At 45.6% G+C, this 11,589-nt stretch overlaps 1 long non-coding RNA gene across 2 annotated transcripts in view; it reads left to right on the top strand.

Annotated features, from left to right (window-relative positions):
- The first annotated feature begins 1,361 nt into the window (after window positions 1-1,361).
- Window positions 1,362-11,589, top strand: part of LOC146859463 (uncharacterized) — a 100,013-nt gene continuing 89,785 nt past the window's right edge. For both annotated transcript variants that reach the window (XR_014980121.1, XR_014980120.1), the window contains exon 1: window positions 1,362-1,465. This is a non-coding gene — a long non-coding RNA (uncharacterized LOC146859463). The remainder of the gene's footprint in view (window positions 1,466-11,589) is intronic.

Raw genomic sequence — 11,589 nt, 5'->3', positions numbered from 1 at the left:
AACAACCATTGACTAAGTCAAATGGCAGGCAGACAATGACAGACCAATTGGCTTTGTCAATGCTTGTTTTTCTGTCCACACTGTTTCCCAGCCCCTCCTCATCTCTTCTGTGCCATCTAAACACCCCATAGACTGTTTTAGGTCTCAGCTAGCGTAGGCTGCGCACATGCGCAGTCTCGCTGGCGAGATTTAACGTTTTGAGGTATTTTCAGTAAAGGGCTTTAAGCCCCGCCCCTCTTTTCCATTGGCTGGCGTCACCGTTTATGGTAAACGGTGGCCAGCCATTGGAACAGAGCTGTTCATGACGTATTTGCTTGGCTTTTTGAGCCGTCCCATTAGGACGGGCTCGTCTGCCTGCCGTGCGTTGCGAAAGGTTTCTTATCTTTATGGGGCCAAACACATGGCCCCATAAAGATAAGAAACCTTTTAGCAGGCGAGGCCGTCCAAGTGGGACGGCCGAAAAAGCCAAACGAAAACGTCATGGCGAGCGCTTGTTTATTTATTTGCTTTACATTCTGGGACACGCAATTCTGGTTAACACTTTACGCATGTGGAACTACAAGTACCTGAATATATAGAACACTGCAAGAATCCAAGTAATGTACTTAACGGCTTGCATGGCCGACCTTGAAGCTGAGGAACCAAGATCGAGTATGGCGGGAGGCTCAAGCATCCTGTGATTCTGTGCAAATAACTTGATCACCCCGTGTCTAAAAGCATTTTATTTAAATTTAATGTGTCCGTGTGCAGTGTAACTGGTACTCATCTAAAGCGGGTCGAGTTTGCGCTATTTAAAACTGCACAAAAAAGCCCGCTACTCACGCATGTACTTAGGAAACGTGAGCGTTCTGGAGCCTATGACACTGCAAGGCAGTTGCTCCGATTTAGGCAGCATCTATCTTGTTTTTGGGAATCGCAGTTTGTCGTAGTTGTGACTCCAAGGGTACCAGTATGCACAACACATTTTACTACAAAGCTAGGACTGGCTTTAAGTGGGTCGTCTTGCCAGCTCAGCTGTATCCTGAGTGGGTCTCATTTGTGTGGTTGTTGCAAGAAGCTTAGGAAGCGGTGAGGGGCCCTGTGGAGAGGGTCACGTGCTGAGTTCCATTTTTGTGGTGAGGCAATGACCACACATCCGCGTGCAGTCTCTGTAGACTGCGACGGAGACTCCAGAGGTTTGCCGCTGTCTCAGCACATTGTGCAACTCCCTGTTGGATGCTTGCGCCGTTCGGGGTACGCCTACTGCGTGACGGGAGCGCGGGCCGAACTGCGAGTCATGTGACCGAGACCAGGAACTGGGAGCAGAGACACTGCTGCAGAGACAGATAAAAACAATATCAGTCAGGGCGGGATGCAGGAGGGACCAGAGCACACAAAAGAAAGTGAGGGGCTGCAGGGGCAGAGGTATCCAGGACGGTAGGATGAACGAGACGAAACGACTGGATTGAAAGACCTCCCGAATCAGGTAAGTCCCTAGTTCCCAGAGAGAAGTCTGTGACCCCTGCCCTGTGTCATCTACAGTGCAGTTTATAGGTGTAATTAGAGAGGAGATAGACGTCCACCCAGGACACTCTGGGGTAGTAACTCCGCTGATTCTGACGCGGAGGTGTATGGGCAGAGCCTAGGGTAAGTAAGGGCCGTGCCCTAAGATACTAGAGGTGGGATGAGGCAGGCAGGGGTCAGTGGCAGGTGGTTGGTGCTTAGCGAAGTGCCCTGTGATCAGTGAGGGTGTCTGAGCACTGTGCCCTTTGAATGTCTGATAACTGAGGGGAGGCCTCAGTATCGGGGCGCTGTATTAGTACATGAGGAGATAAGGGAAGATTGTCTCTGTGCTCACTGAGGGTGACCAGGGGGTCGGGGTCGGTCTCGCGGCAGTGCCCTATGATGTCTAAAGGCTATAAACCGTGCTTGCAATAGAAATGCGCAAGTACCACTATCTTGGAGCACCCGTTTGCCACTGAGTATAACAGACACTCTCCCATGAACCCCCTTGTGAGAAGACTCTTTTACATGATAAAAATGCAGGCCCTCAGTACCTGAGAGGACCGGCTCATTTAAAGCACTATAGGTATGCGTGTTTTCAGGGTACTGTGGTACATGGTACCGGGGTGAGATGCAGAGCATCATACTCTGTCCGTTTGATGTGAGGAGTTTGGAGACCCTATTATTCTTCTGGGGAGGGGTAACGTTTTTTTGAGGGTTCTTCACTCTAAAGTACTTGGGCGACGGCTGGCTGTGCGAGAACTCGGTGCTCTGTTGATACCTTGAAGGCTCTAGGCTTTTGGTCAATAAGGTACCCTATTATTCCTGTGTGCATCGTGCTCTGCGGTGTGGAGTACGGAGTACGAAGGGGGGCACAGGTGAAGTAAGAGTTGCAGAGATCCGCAGGGAGAGGCAGGTGACTCCAGCCTCTGCTGAGCCCTCATAAACATCCCCAGGCCCCTGTGGGTCAGAGAGACTGCTGGTGACTCGAGACAGTCAGGTGTTGACCAGCTGACAGAGTCAGCCAGAGGCCGCTGCTGGAGTCAGGCAGGTATGTAGGCCCTGCGGGCTGTCGAGGCAGACATGTTGGAACTGACCCTCGTGCCGCATCACGTGACGCCCCCAGAGCTTCCCGTTCTTCTATTGTGCCCTGTAGTTAGTGTGCATTATGTATGTGTGTCAAGAAGTCGCATTCCGCAATAAAGGGCATGAAGGCCGAGGCGAGGAGAGGCGCTGATGAGCAGCTCTCTAGTAAATCATGTTTCGGTTTCACTGTCACGAGAAGAGAGGAATGTTATAGATTACATATTTTTTTTAAGTAATAGGCCTGGCCTTGGCAAGCTGGTGCAACGGTTATTTTTGTCGTGAGCACATGCTATAAAGATAACAACTTTGCCACCTAAACTGTGGCAGCATGTATATGTAATTGCAATATTCAGTTAAAAAATGACCATTGTGTGTAGTTTTAATAAAACGGCACTGATGCTTTTTGGCAATCTGGTGGACTTGGAAAAGCGAAACTCTTTTTATGAGTTTAATGCAGGCCAGGCCGAGCAAGCAGCATGCCACGGCACCCAGGCGTGCCAGCCTTCAAACCGTTGAAGGCGGGGAGGGTCATTGCCAAAGACTGATGGACAGTGGAAATGGATGGAACATGTGCCACCAGCGAAGGAAGGCACCGACTCCCACCTCTTGCAAACCATGAAATAAAGCGCTTTCAGACGCATCTTTCAGCCAAGCGCGGGGTTTATCCTCAGTGCGTGGGTGGCTGATAAACTGACACATTGTGCGGTTCCCTTTCCACCTTTAATGCGTCAGCATCGCGCAGAAGAACCGCTCCGTGTGACATTAATGCCCTGTGTTTAGGATGTGTTCACGTTGGTACATACGCGTCATTTAAATATCTCTTTCGGGAGCATGTATCTTTAACCAAAAAGGACATAAAAATTAAGTTTCATTCGCGGTATGGTGTTTTATAAACTAATCTCTCCCAATATCCTGCCAACAAACCACGAGAGAGAGGCGCATATCTGCACCTGCCCCAGTAATCCTGGGTATGATGTGCAGGATTCTGCACCCTCCTCTCCATGTCGCGTCTCACATAAGTGCAGCAGTATTTTACGGCAAGGATACGATCACGCTGGTATCCGTGGAGCAGGCAGGTATCCGTGGAGCAGGCAGGTATCCGTGGAGCAGGCAGGTATCCGTGGAGCAGGCAGGTATCCGTGGAGCAGGCTGGTATCCGTGGAGCAGGCTGGTATCCGTGGAGCAGGCAGGCATCCGTGGGTATCCGTGGAGCAGGCAGGTATCCGTGGAGCAGGCAGGTATCCGTGGAGCAGGCTGGTATCCGTGGAGCAGGCAGGTATCCGTGGAGCAGGCAGGTATCCGTGGAGCAGGCAGCGTCAAGCATTACAAGCCCTCGGCGAGGGTTGTGGGCCGAGCTTCAGTATCTCGTTAACGTTTCTTAACAAACCCCGAAGCACCCCGCACAATAACAAGCCCCGAACCAACAACTTCCTTCTCTTACCACCTCTTCTGGGCGCAAAGTGAATGTATCTATTCGAGTCACACGTGCATGAGGGGTCCCTCTGTTATCGTGATGGGGTGGTCTCCTGCTTCCCACAATCCCTTACCGCCTGCCCTCATACCCCTGGACCCAGGTATCTTGATTTCTAAACAATGAATCCTCTTCCGGCCAACTCCAGTCTTTGACTTTTAACTCCTTCCTTCGCATGTGCACTCTACAGAGAGCTACCCTCGCACCATGCCTTCCTCTCCTTCCCCTTTGCCAACCAGAAGCCTGTGATTGGCTATTCACAACCCACAACCCCCCATACTGTGAGATGCTGACATTTTGAGGAAGACTCCTCCATCATTCCTTCCTCTTTTCCTCTCTGGGGCCTTTCCACCCCCCCCCCTTCAATCCCCACAATTGTATGGAAAAATGCGGGTGGCATAACGTGCTTTATAAATAATCCCTGTATTACATCTTTGCTGTGATTGTTGGACATCTTTGAGAGATGTTGATCTGTCATTGTTAAACATGTACCAAGGCCCTTATAATTGGCAAAGGGATGCCCTTCGGTGCGACAACTCCCCCCTCAAAGTACTGTTGCTCACAGACACAGATACAAAACATGATACAATCAAATCAGTTTTTATTAATTTAGACCTCATCAGAGATCAACAATATAAAACATTCAGGATCAATACAAAATTAAATATGACAAACTTAATACATAGCATCTATTAATACAGTAGTAGAAAAGCTGTAAAACATTTATACAGTTTATAGCATACAAATTCATCAAGGGGTGCTCTCGTTAGACATCTCAAATCACTCATCCTAGATATGCTATATTTAAAACGTATATGTTTTATAAAGTGGTTCCGAGCTTCCACGAAGACTTCCCTGGGGCAGACATAAAACATGCCCAACATCTTGGACACCTCCCCTACAGAGGTCACAAGATCCAGACGTGTCGCTCGCGTCACTCCAGTGTTTGGTGTAGATTTTTTATGGTAAGGCCCCTAAACGTAAAATGATAATACAGCATCTAACACTGTGATCCAATGTTTATCTCAGCTATCTTTAATGAATTTTATATTCTAGTTTATTAGCGAAAAGCCTATAATTTACTAACTGGAAACAGTGTGCAATGTCAAGATCATAACTCAGTCAAGGTGTAATTTAAAAAAAAAAAACTTTAAAAGTGCTAGTGACCAGGACTGCAGTAGGGTGATAGAGCATTGAAAATGCTCTAAGGCAGTCGCAAGAATTTCATTAACAATGTACTGGCTCGTTCCAGCCTTAAAAGGTTCGCTCCTTAAGAGAACACTCTGAGAGCTTTCTGCTGCATGCTGTACAATATCATTAGCAAAGCAAATGGCTTTAACTTAATCAAAGGCAAGACCTATTGCATTTTCAATGCTTGTTGGCCCTTGCAACCAAGTCTTCTGTGTTTCCTCTCAGGGGTGAAATGCAAGACTCTGAAGCCCCTAAGGAGGCGTAAGTAGGGGGCCAAGCCTTCAGCCCCCCCCTTCATGGGGGGCCCGTTTAACCCAAAGCAAATGAACATCTGTGAAGTTTGGGAGACTCAAGGCCCCTTCTTCACATTCTGCAGGATGCCCATTATTTTGCATTACGCCACTGTAATTCCTTATGTCACTTTTTATGCCTGCCCTGGTTTCTGTTTCTTTGTTACACCCGCCCACCTCCTCACCCTCTCGCCCCTGCAAGCAAGTCACGGGCAGCAGGCGGAGTTATTCAGATTATCTCAGTACAACCTTTTTTAGGTCTCGCCTGACCCAGCGCATGCGCTGGTCTGGCAAGACTTATTGAGAGAGCTCCAAAAAGTGCTACCAGGCCAGCCTAGAACTACAGTGCATATGCGCGGGCGCGCGCGCCGCTTTTACCGCGATTACTTTCACTTTCGCAGCCGCTTTGATGTTTGATAGCGATCACTTTCGCGGCCGCAGGGCCGCTTGGCATAGCCAATAGGTCTCGCTTTTGGGACCTTATAAGTATTTAGTTATGCAACTGTTGCATGGCTAAACACTTATAAGGTCCCAAAGGCGAGACCTATTGGCTATGCCAATGCTTGTTGAGTTGATGGTTCTAGGAAAAGTGTCTTTTAAAACCCTGCTGCCAGCGCTTCTACTGATTCTAAGGTTCTATCCGCCTCAGAGGCACAGCTTTAAATGGGAATAAACAAGTGCAGGTAGATGAGCTAGAGGTGTGGTGAGTGGGCGGGGCAAGGGGCGGGGCTAAGGGAAGACATGATGACACTTAATGACTTCTATACCAGTTGCAGCACACACCACAACACATGAGAAATGCGTTTATATAAACAAAGCAGGTGAACTCGTTACACAAAATGAAAGACAAATGCATTGGTATGTTAACATTTCCTTGTTTTTGTAATATTTGTAGCTTCAGTCCTGTTATTAGTTATTGTTGTTTGGCACAATACTATATATTCCCGCGCGTGCATGCACACAGACAGAAACAAGCAGACATGCACAGACAAAGCATTCTACACACTTCCTTAAAAACACCTCCTGAGAGTGTCTGGATTCTCTCCGTCTTTCTCTCACTTTTCTTTCACACAAACACAGGCACACGTAAAACACAGGCACACACAAGCAGGCAAAGACACAGACACCAGTAGACACCCACACAAAAACTCAGGTGGATTTAAGCCATTTTAAACTCCTTACCTCCCATGGCTTTCTTAATTGCCGCTGTCACCAGGCTGCCTCCATGCTTGCGTTTGCACAAATGCACACGATAGTTTGAATGTGGTTGACAGCACGGGCCTGAATGGACCCTGCTCTATCGAACACAGCGTGATGGTGAACAGTGCACATTATGCAAATGAGCCCATGCTAAATAGTTAAGCGGGGGCTCCGTTCAGGGCTACAGAAGTGCCTTGGCTGTCAGACCACTCTGACAGCCTCGTGCTCACCAGCGCTAGCAGTCAATGAGCCTACCTTTCATGACCGGTACACTCCTCGGCAGCAGTCAATGAGCCTACCTTTCATGATCAGTACACTCCTCAGCAGCAGTCAATGAGCCTACCTTTCATGACCGGTAGACTACTTAGCAGCAGTCAATGAGCCTACCTTTCATGACTGGTACACTCCTCAGCAGCAGTCAATGAGCCTACCTTTCATGACCGGTACACTCCTCAGCAGCAGTCAATGAGCCTACCTTTCATGACCGGTACACTCCTCAGCAGCAGTCAATGAGCCTACCTTTCATGATCGGTACACTCCTCAGCAGCAGTCAATGAGCCTGCCTTTCATGATCAGTACACTCCTCAGCAGCAGTCAATGAGCCTACCTTTCATGATCGGTACACTCCTCAGCAGCAGTCAATGAGCCTGCCTTTCATGATCGGTACACTCCTCAGCAGCAGTCAATGAGCCTACCTTTCATGACTGGTACACTCCTCAGCAGCAGTCAATGAGCCTGCCTTTCATGATCAGTACACTCCTCAGCAGCAGTCAATGAGCCTACCTTTCATGATCGGTACACTCCTCAGCAGCAGTCAATGAGCCTGCCTTTCATGATCGGTACACTCCTCAGCAGCAGTCAATGAGCCTACCTTTCATGACTGGTACACTCCTCAGCAGCAGTCACCCGGATTTTCCAATCCCTCTTTTTCGTTAGGGTCCTTTCTGTTCCTTCAGTCAACAGAGAATGGGGTTTTTTATGCCTAAACCTCCCTGTAGAAAAAGGCCTTTTAAAACTAATTTAATGTAAAACATGTACAAATACCCTATACTTGTCTCTGATGAAGGGGCTTTAAGTGCAACAACACTTGAAAACCAGAGTTCATCTAATGCATCTTTAATCTACATATACTTACTTCCTTTATACATCTATAAACCTTCCATGTACTTGAATCTATATATGTATTACTTTTTTCCAAAAAAGCATAATAAATACACTACCCTATTCCTCACTCTATACCGCTATCAATATGTCTAATCTACATGTACTTACTTCCTTTATGCATCTATATACTTTCCATGTACTTATGGATCTATATATTTATTACTTTCTTCTAATTCAGCATATCCAATGCACTTCCCTATTTCGCACCCTATCCCTCATTAAATATATCTTCTACCTCAACTCTCTGACTCATCTCAAACCTCTTTCTACTACTATTTCCAATGCACTGCCCTATTTCTCACCCTATACCTCTATCAGTATATCCTGTACCTCCACTCTCTCATTCATCCCAAACCCCATACCACTACTATGATCCCCCCAATAACCGTTCCTAGACTCTCCCCTACTCTACCCCTCCGTGCATCATCTGACTTTTTTTTTTACTATACCGATCACCCAAAACAAGCCTTTCTAAACTCTTCCGTCCGACTCTTCCCCTCCACATCCCTTTTTACTCATCCCAAGCCTCCCCCTACTGCTATGACCTCCAAAACAAACAACAACAAAAAATCCTACCCTCTTCTATCCCGCCACCATCCTTTTCAATCAAAATAGCAGACTAACATGTGCAGTTCTCAAATTTCATATACTAATTCACCACTAATCCTTTATGGGTTCCAGAGCAGCCTGCTACTCGCCGAAAAAGCGCTTCAACATCTCATCAGGGGTAACCAGCGCTATATAAATACAAAGCTTTTCCCATCTTCTATCCCTCCGCTACCCTTTTCTATCCAAATACCTGAATAACATATCCACCACTCAAATTACTTTCATATTTCACTGAACTAATTAAACACTAATCCTTTATGGGTTCCAGAGTAGCATGCTACTCGCCAAAAAAGCGCTTCAACCCCCCATCAGGGGTAACAAGCGCTACATAAGAGCAAACCTTTTTCCCTCTTCTATCCCTCCTCTATCCTTCTCAATCCAAATAACTGACTAATATCCACCACTCAAATTACTTTCATATTTCACTATACTAATTCACCACTAATCCTTTATGGATTCCGGAGTAGCGTGCTACTCACCGAAAAAGCATTTCAACACCCTATCAGGGGTAACAAGCGCTATATAAATGCAAACCTTTTCCCTTCTTCTATCCCTCAGCTATCCTTCTGAATCCAAATAACTGACTAACCTATCCTCGACTCAAATTACTTTCATATTTCACTATACTAATTCAACACTAATCCTTTATGGGTTCCAGAGTAGCGTGCTACTCACCGAAAAAGCAATTTGATGCGTGAGGGATAGTAAGCGCTATATAAATGCAATTACAATACAATACAATAGCTGCCCTGTCTTTCCTATACAGTACGACCATCATGATGTGACATGGATCATGTTTCTGGATCTGATGTTGGCCAAGACCTTTTGATTTTACTAAAACTATATGTATTATATGCCTACTTAAAAGGGTTTTCAGCCAGCCCTCTTCATCCATTGGTCTGCTATTGTGTCATTCACATTTTCCACCTTCTACATCATACAGCATGGGCAGTGGGTCAGCCCACTAAAGCCATTACAGCTTATTACATTCCTCTACATGGCTACCAAAATTACGGCTTACTTCACTTCATGTACATCTGTATGGATTTTTAAATCATTAAAGTTGTCATAGCCTCCCATGTGCAAAGAGACCTCATATTATTCACTAGTCCTAGCGGCTGGACACTTTACCGAATTTGTTTGTGTGCCATATGATTATTTTGGCATTCACACCATTCCTGTAATGATAGCACCCCATCATATTACAGCGCGCTGACTGGTGGCTCTGTTAATCTTATGCCCACCATCCAAAATACCCATTATTCCAGTTGTGCATCCTCGTGCTACCTCCTTTCAAGTATCAGGATACGTATTCCATCCTCACCTCAACTTGTTTCAAGAAACCCCTCAACCATTCCCAGCGGTGTTTAAACACTCCCACCTCCTCCTGTATGAGTCATGATTAGGGTCTCTATTACAGGCAGGGTTTAGAGTTGAACGCCGCCTTCTTTAACTTTTTCTGCCTTCAAAAAATGATATAGAAATAGCCCGACTACACAAGGATTTCTCTCTATTTTATCCCCGTGACGGATAGTGTCAATATGCTAAAGTCTTTCTCGTGTTTGCACACAAACTTCCTGATCACATTAGGCTGTATAAATGTCCTGCACCCTTTCCAGAAATAGCGATTCGCCTAATTCCTATGCCAAGAGAATCTGAATTTCATTAAAGACACGGAAGCTAACATTATGCATTAATCTTTTAATGCCAACTCCACGCAGCCACATTGAAGTATTACATCACAGTAAAGATTATTCTAGAACAGAATACAGCTACACCATAATAGGCATGCACACAGTACAATCTGCCTCTTTGAAATGTGGGATAAACTTCTCCATCATGTATAATGAAAGGATTCAAAACGATATGGTAAAACAGGAAAACGGGAGGTTCCCAGAGAGCGAAGAAGTTGCGTTGCAGGACCTTGAAAGCCAGGTGCCCAGTTCGTGGCAATGTAGGTCGAAAGATCCGGACTACAGAGAATTGTCCAAAAATAAAGATAAATATTAGAACATCCTCTACAGACATAAGTGTAAGAGGTATCGCAATAAAGGTATTAAACAATGCATTTAACATAACTTGAAATCTTATTAAAGCATTACATAGCATTAACTTCCTTTGGATTTGTAATCATACTTCCCTTTTTTGTTTTTTAAACTCTTTAACCATCACTGGGATGGGAGGGTGGGATAATGTTAGCCTCCGTATCTTTAATGAAATTCAGATTCTCTTAGCATAGTAATTGGGACGATCGCTATTTCATTACAAGATCGGAGGCTACCATTATGCATGTTGGTAGCTCTGCAGAACTACATTTGACATGTGTTCTATTGGCTTACAGTAATGCTGGACAAATGTAGAGGAGTTTGGTCAATCGGCGACTCTGAGGATGTCTTCTAGTCTGCCACCTTTCCAGAAGGATTGACTAGCCATAACGCCCCTCACAAAATGTGCTTGAAATCTATTACAGTCAACACCTGATAGCTGCAAAGTTCCTTTAACCCATCGAGCTGACATTGCGCAAGTCACTTCTCTAAAAGGTTTAACAAAAGAAATAAGGAGCTGATTAATACCGTCTGAGCAATATTCATTCATTCTATAGTCGTATTCTTTCACACAGTCTACCACACACAATCTTTTGCATGAGTAAAAATTGTGATAAAACTGATTCAGACATTGTTTTAGTTCTTCTAACAATCTCGAACTTCACTCCAAAGGCATTATAAACTCTGTTGCTTACTTCTAAAGCTTGAACATCCGACACGTGTCAACAGGAAATCAGGCACAGTAAGGAGACTAACTTCATGGAATCCGTTTTTTGCTTAGAAATCTATTACTTGGCCAAGTGTAAAGCCCATTTTTTCCATATTCCGTTGTGTCTCTTGTTGGTCCCTGGAGCCTAGGACTCTTTGAGGAGTTCCTCAGTTCTTCCCAAAAGTCCTGACATCTCTTTAGCTCTCCTGATACCTTCCAGGCAAGGAGGTTCAAAGTTCCACTCAGGATCAGATGGTGTTCCTCTCATCTATGTTTCTTAAGAGCCCTTCTTCTGTGGGAAGAAGAAAGGGTATGTCGTAAGCAATTTCCAAAATTGTTGGA

Source organism: Triturus cristatus, chromosome 3_2 (assembly GCF_964204655.1).
Source record: "Triturus cristatus chromosome 3_2, aTriCri1.1, whole genome shotgun sequence".
Lineage (NCBI taxonomy): Eukaryota > Metazoa > Chordata > Amphibia > Caudata > Salamandridae > Triturus > Triturus cristatus.
This window is presented reverse-complemented; position numbering and strand designations above follow the sequence as displayed.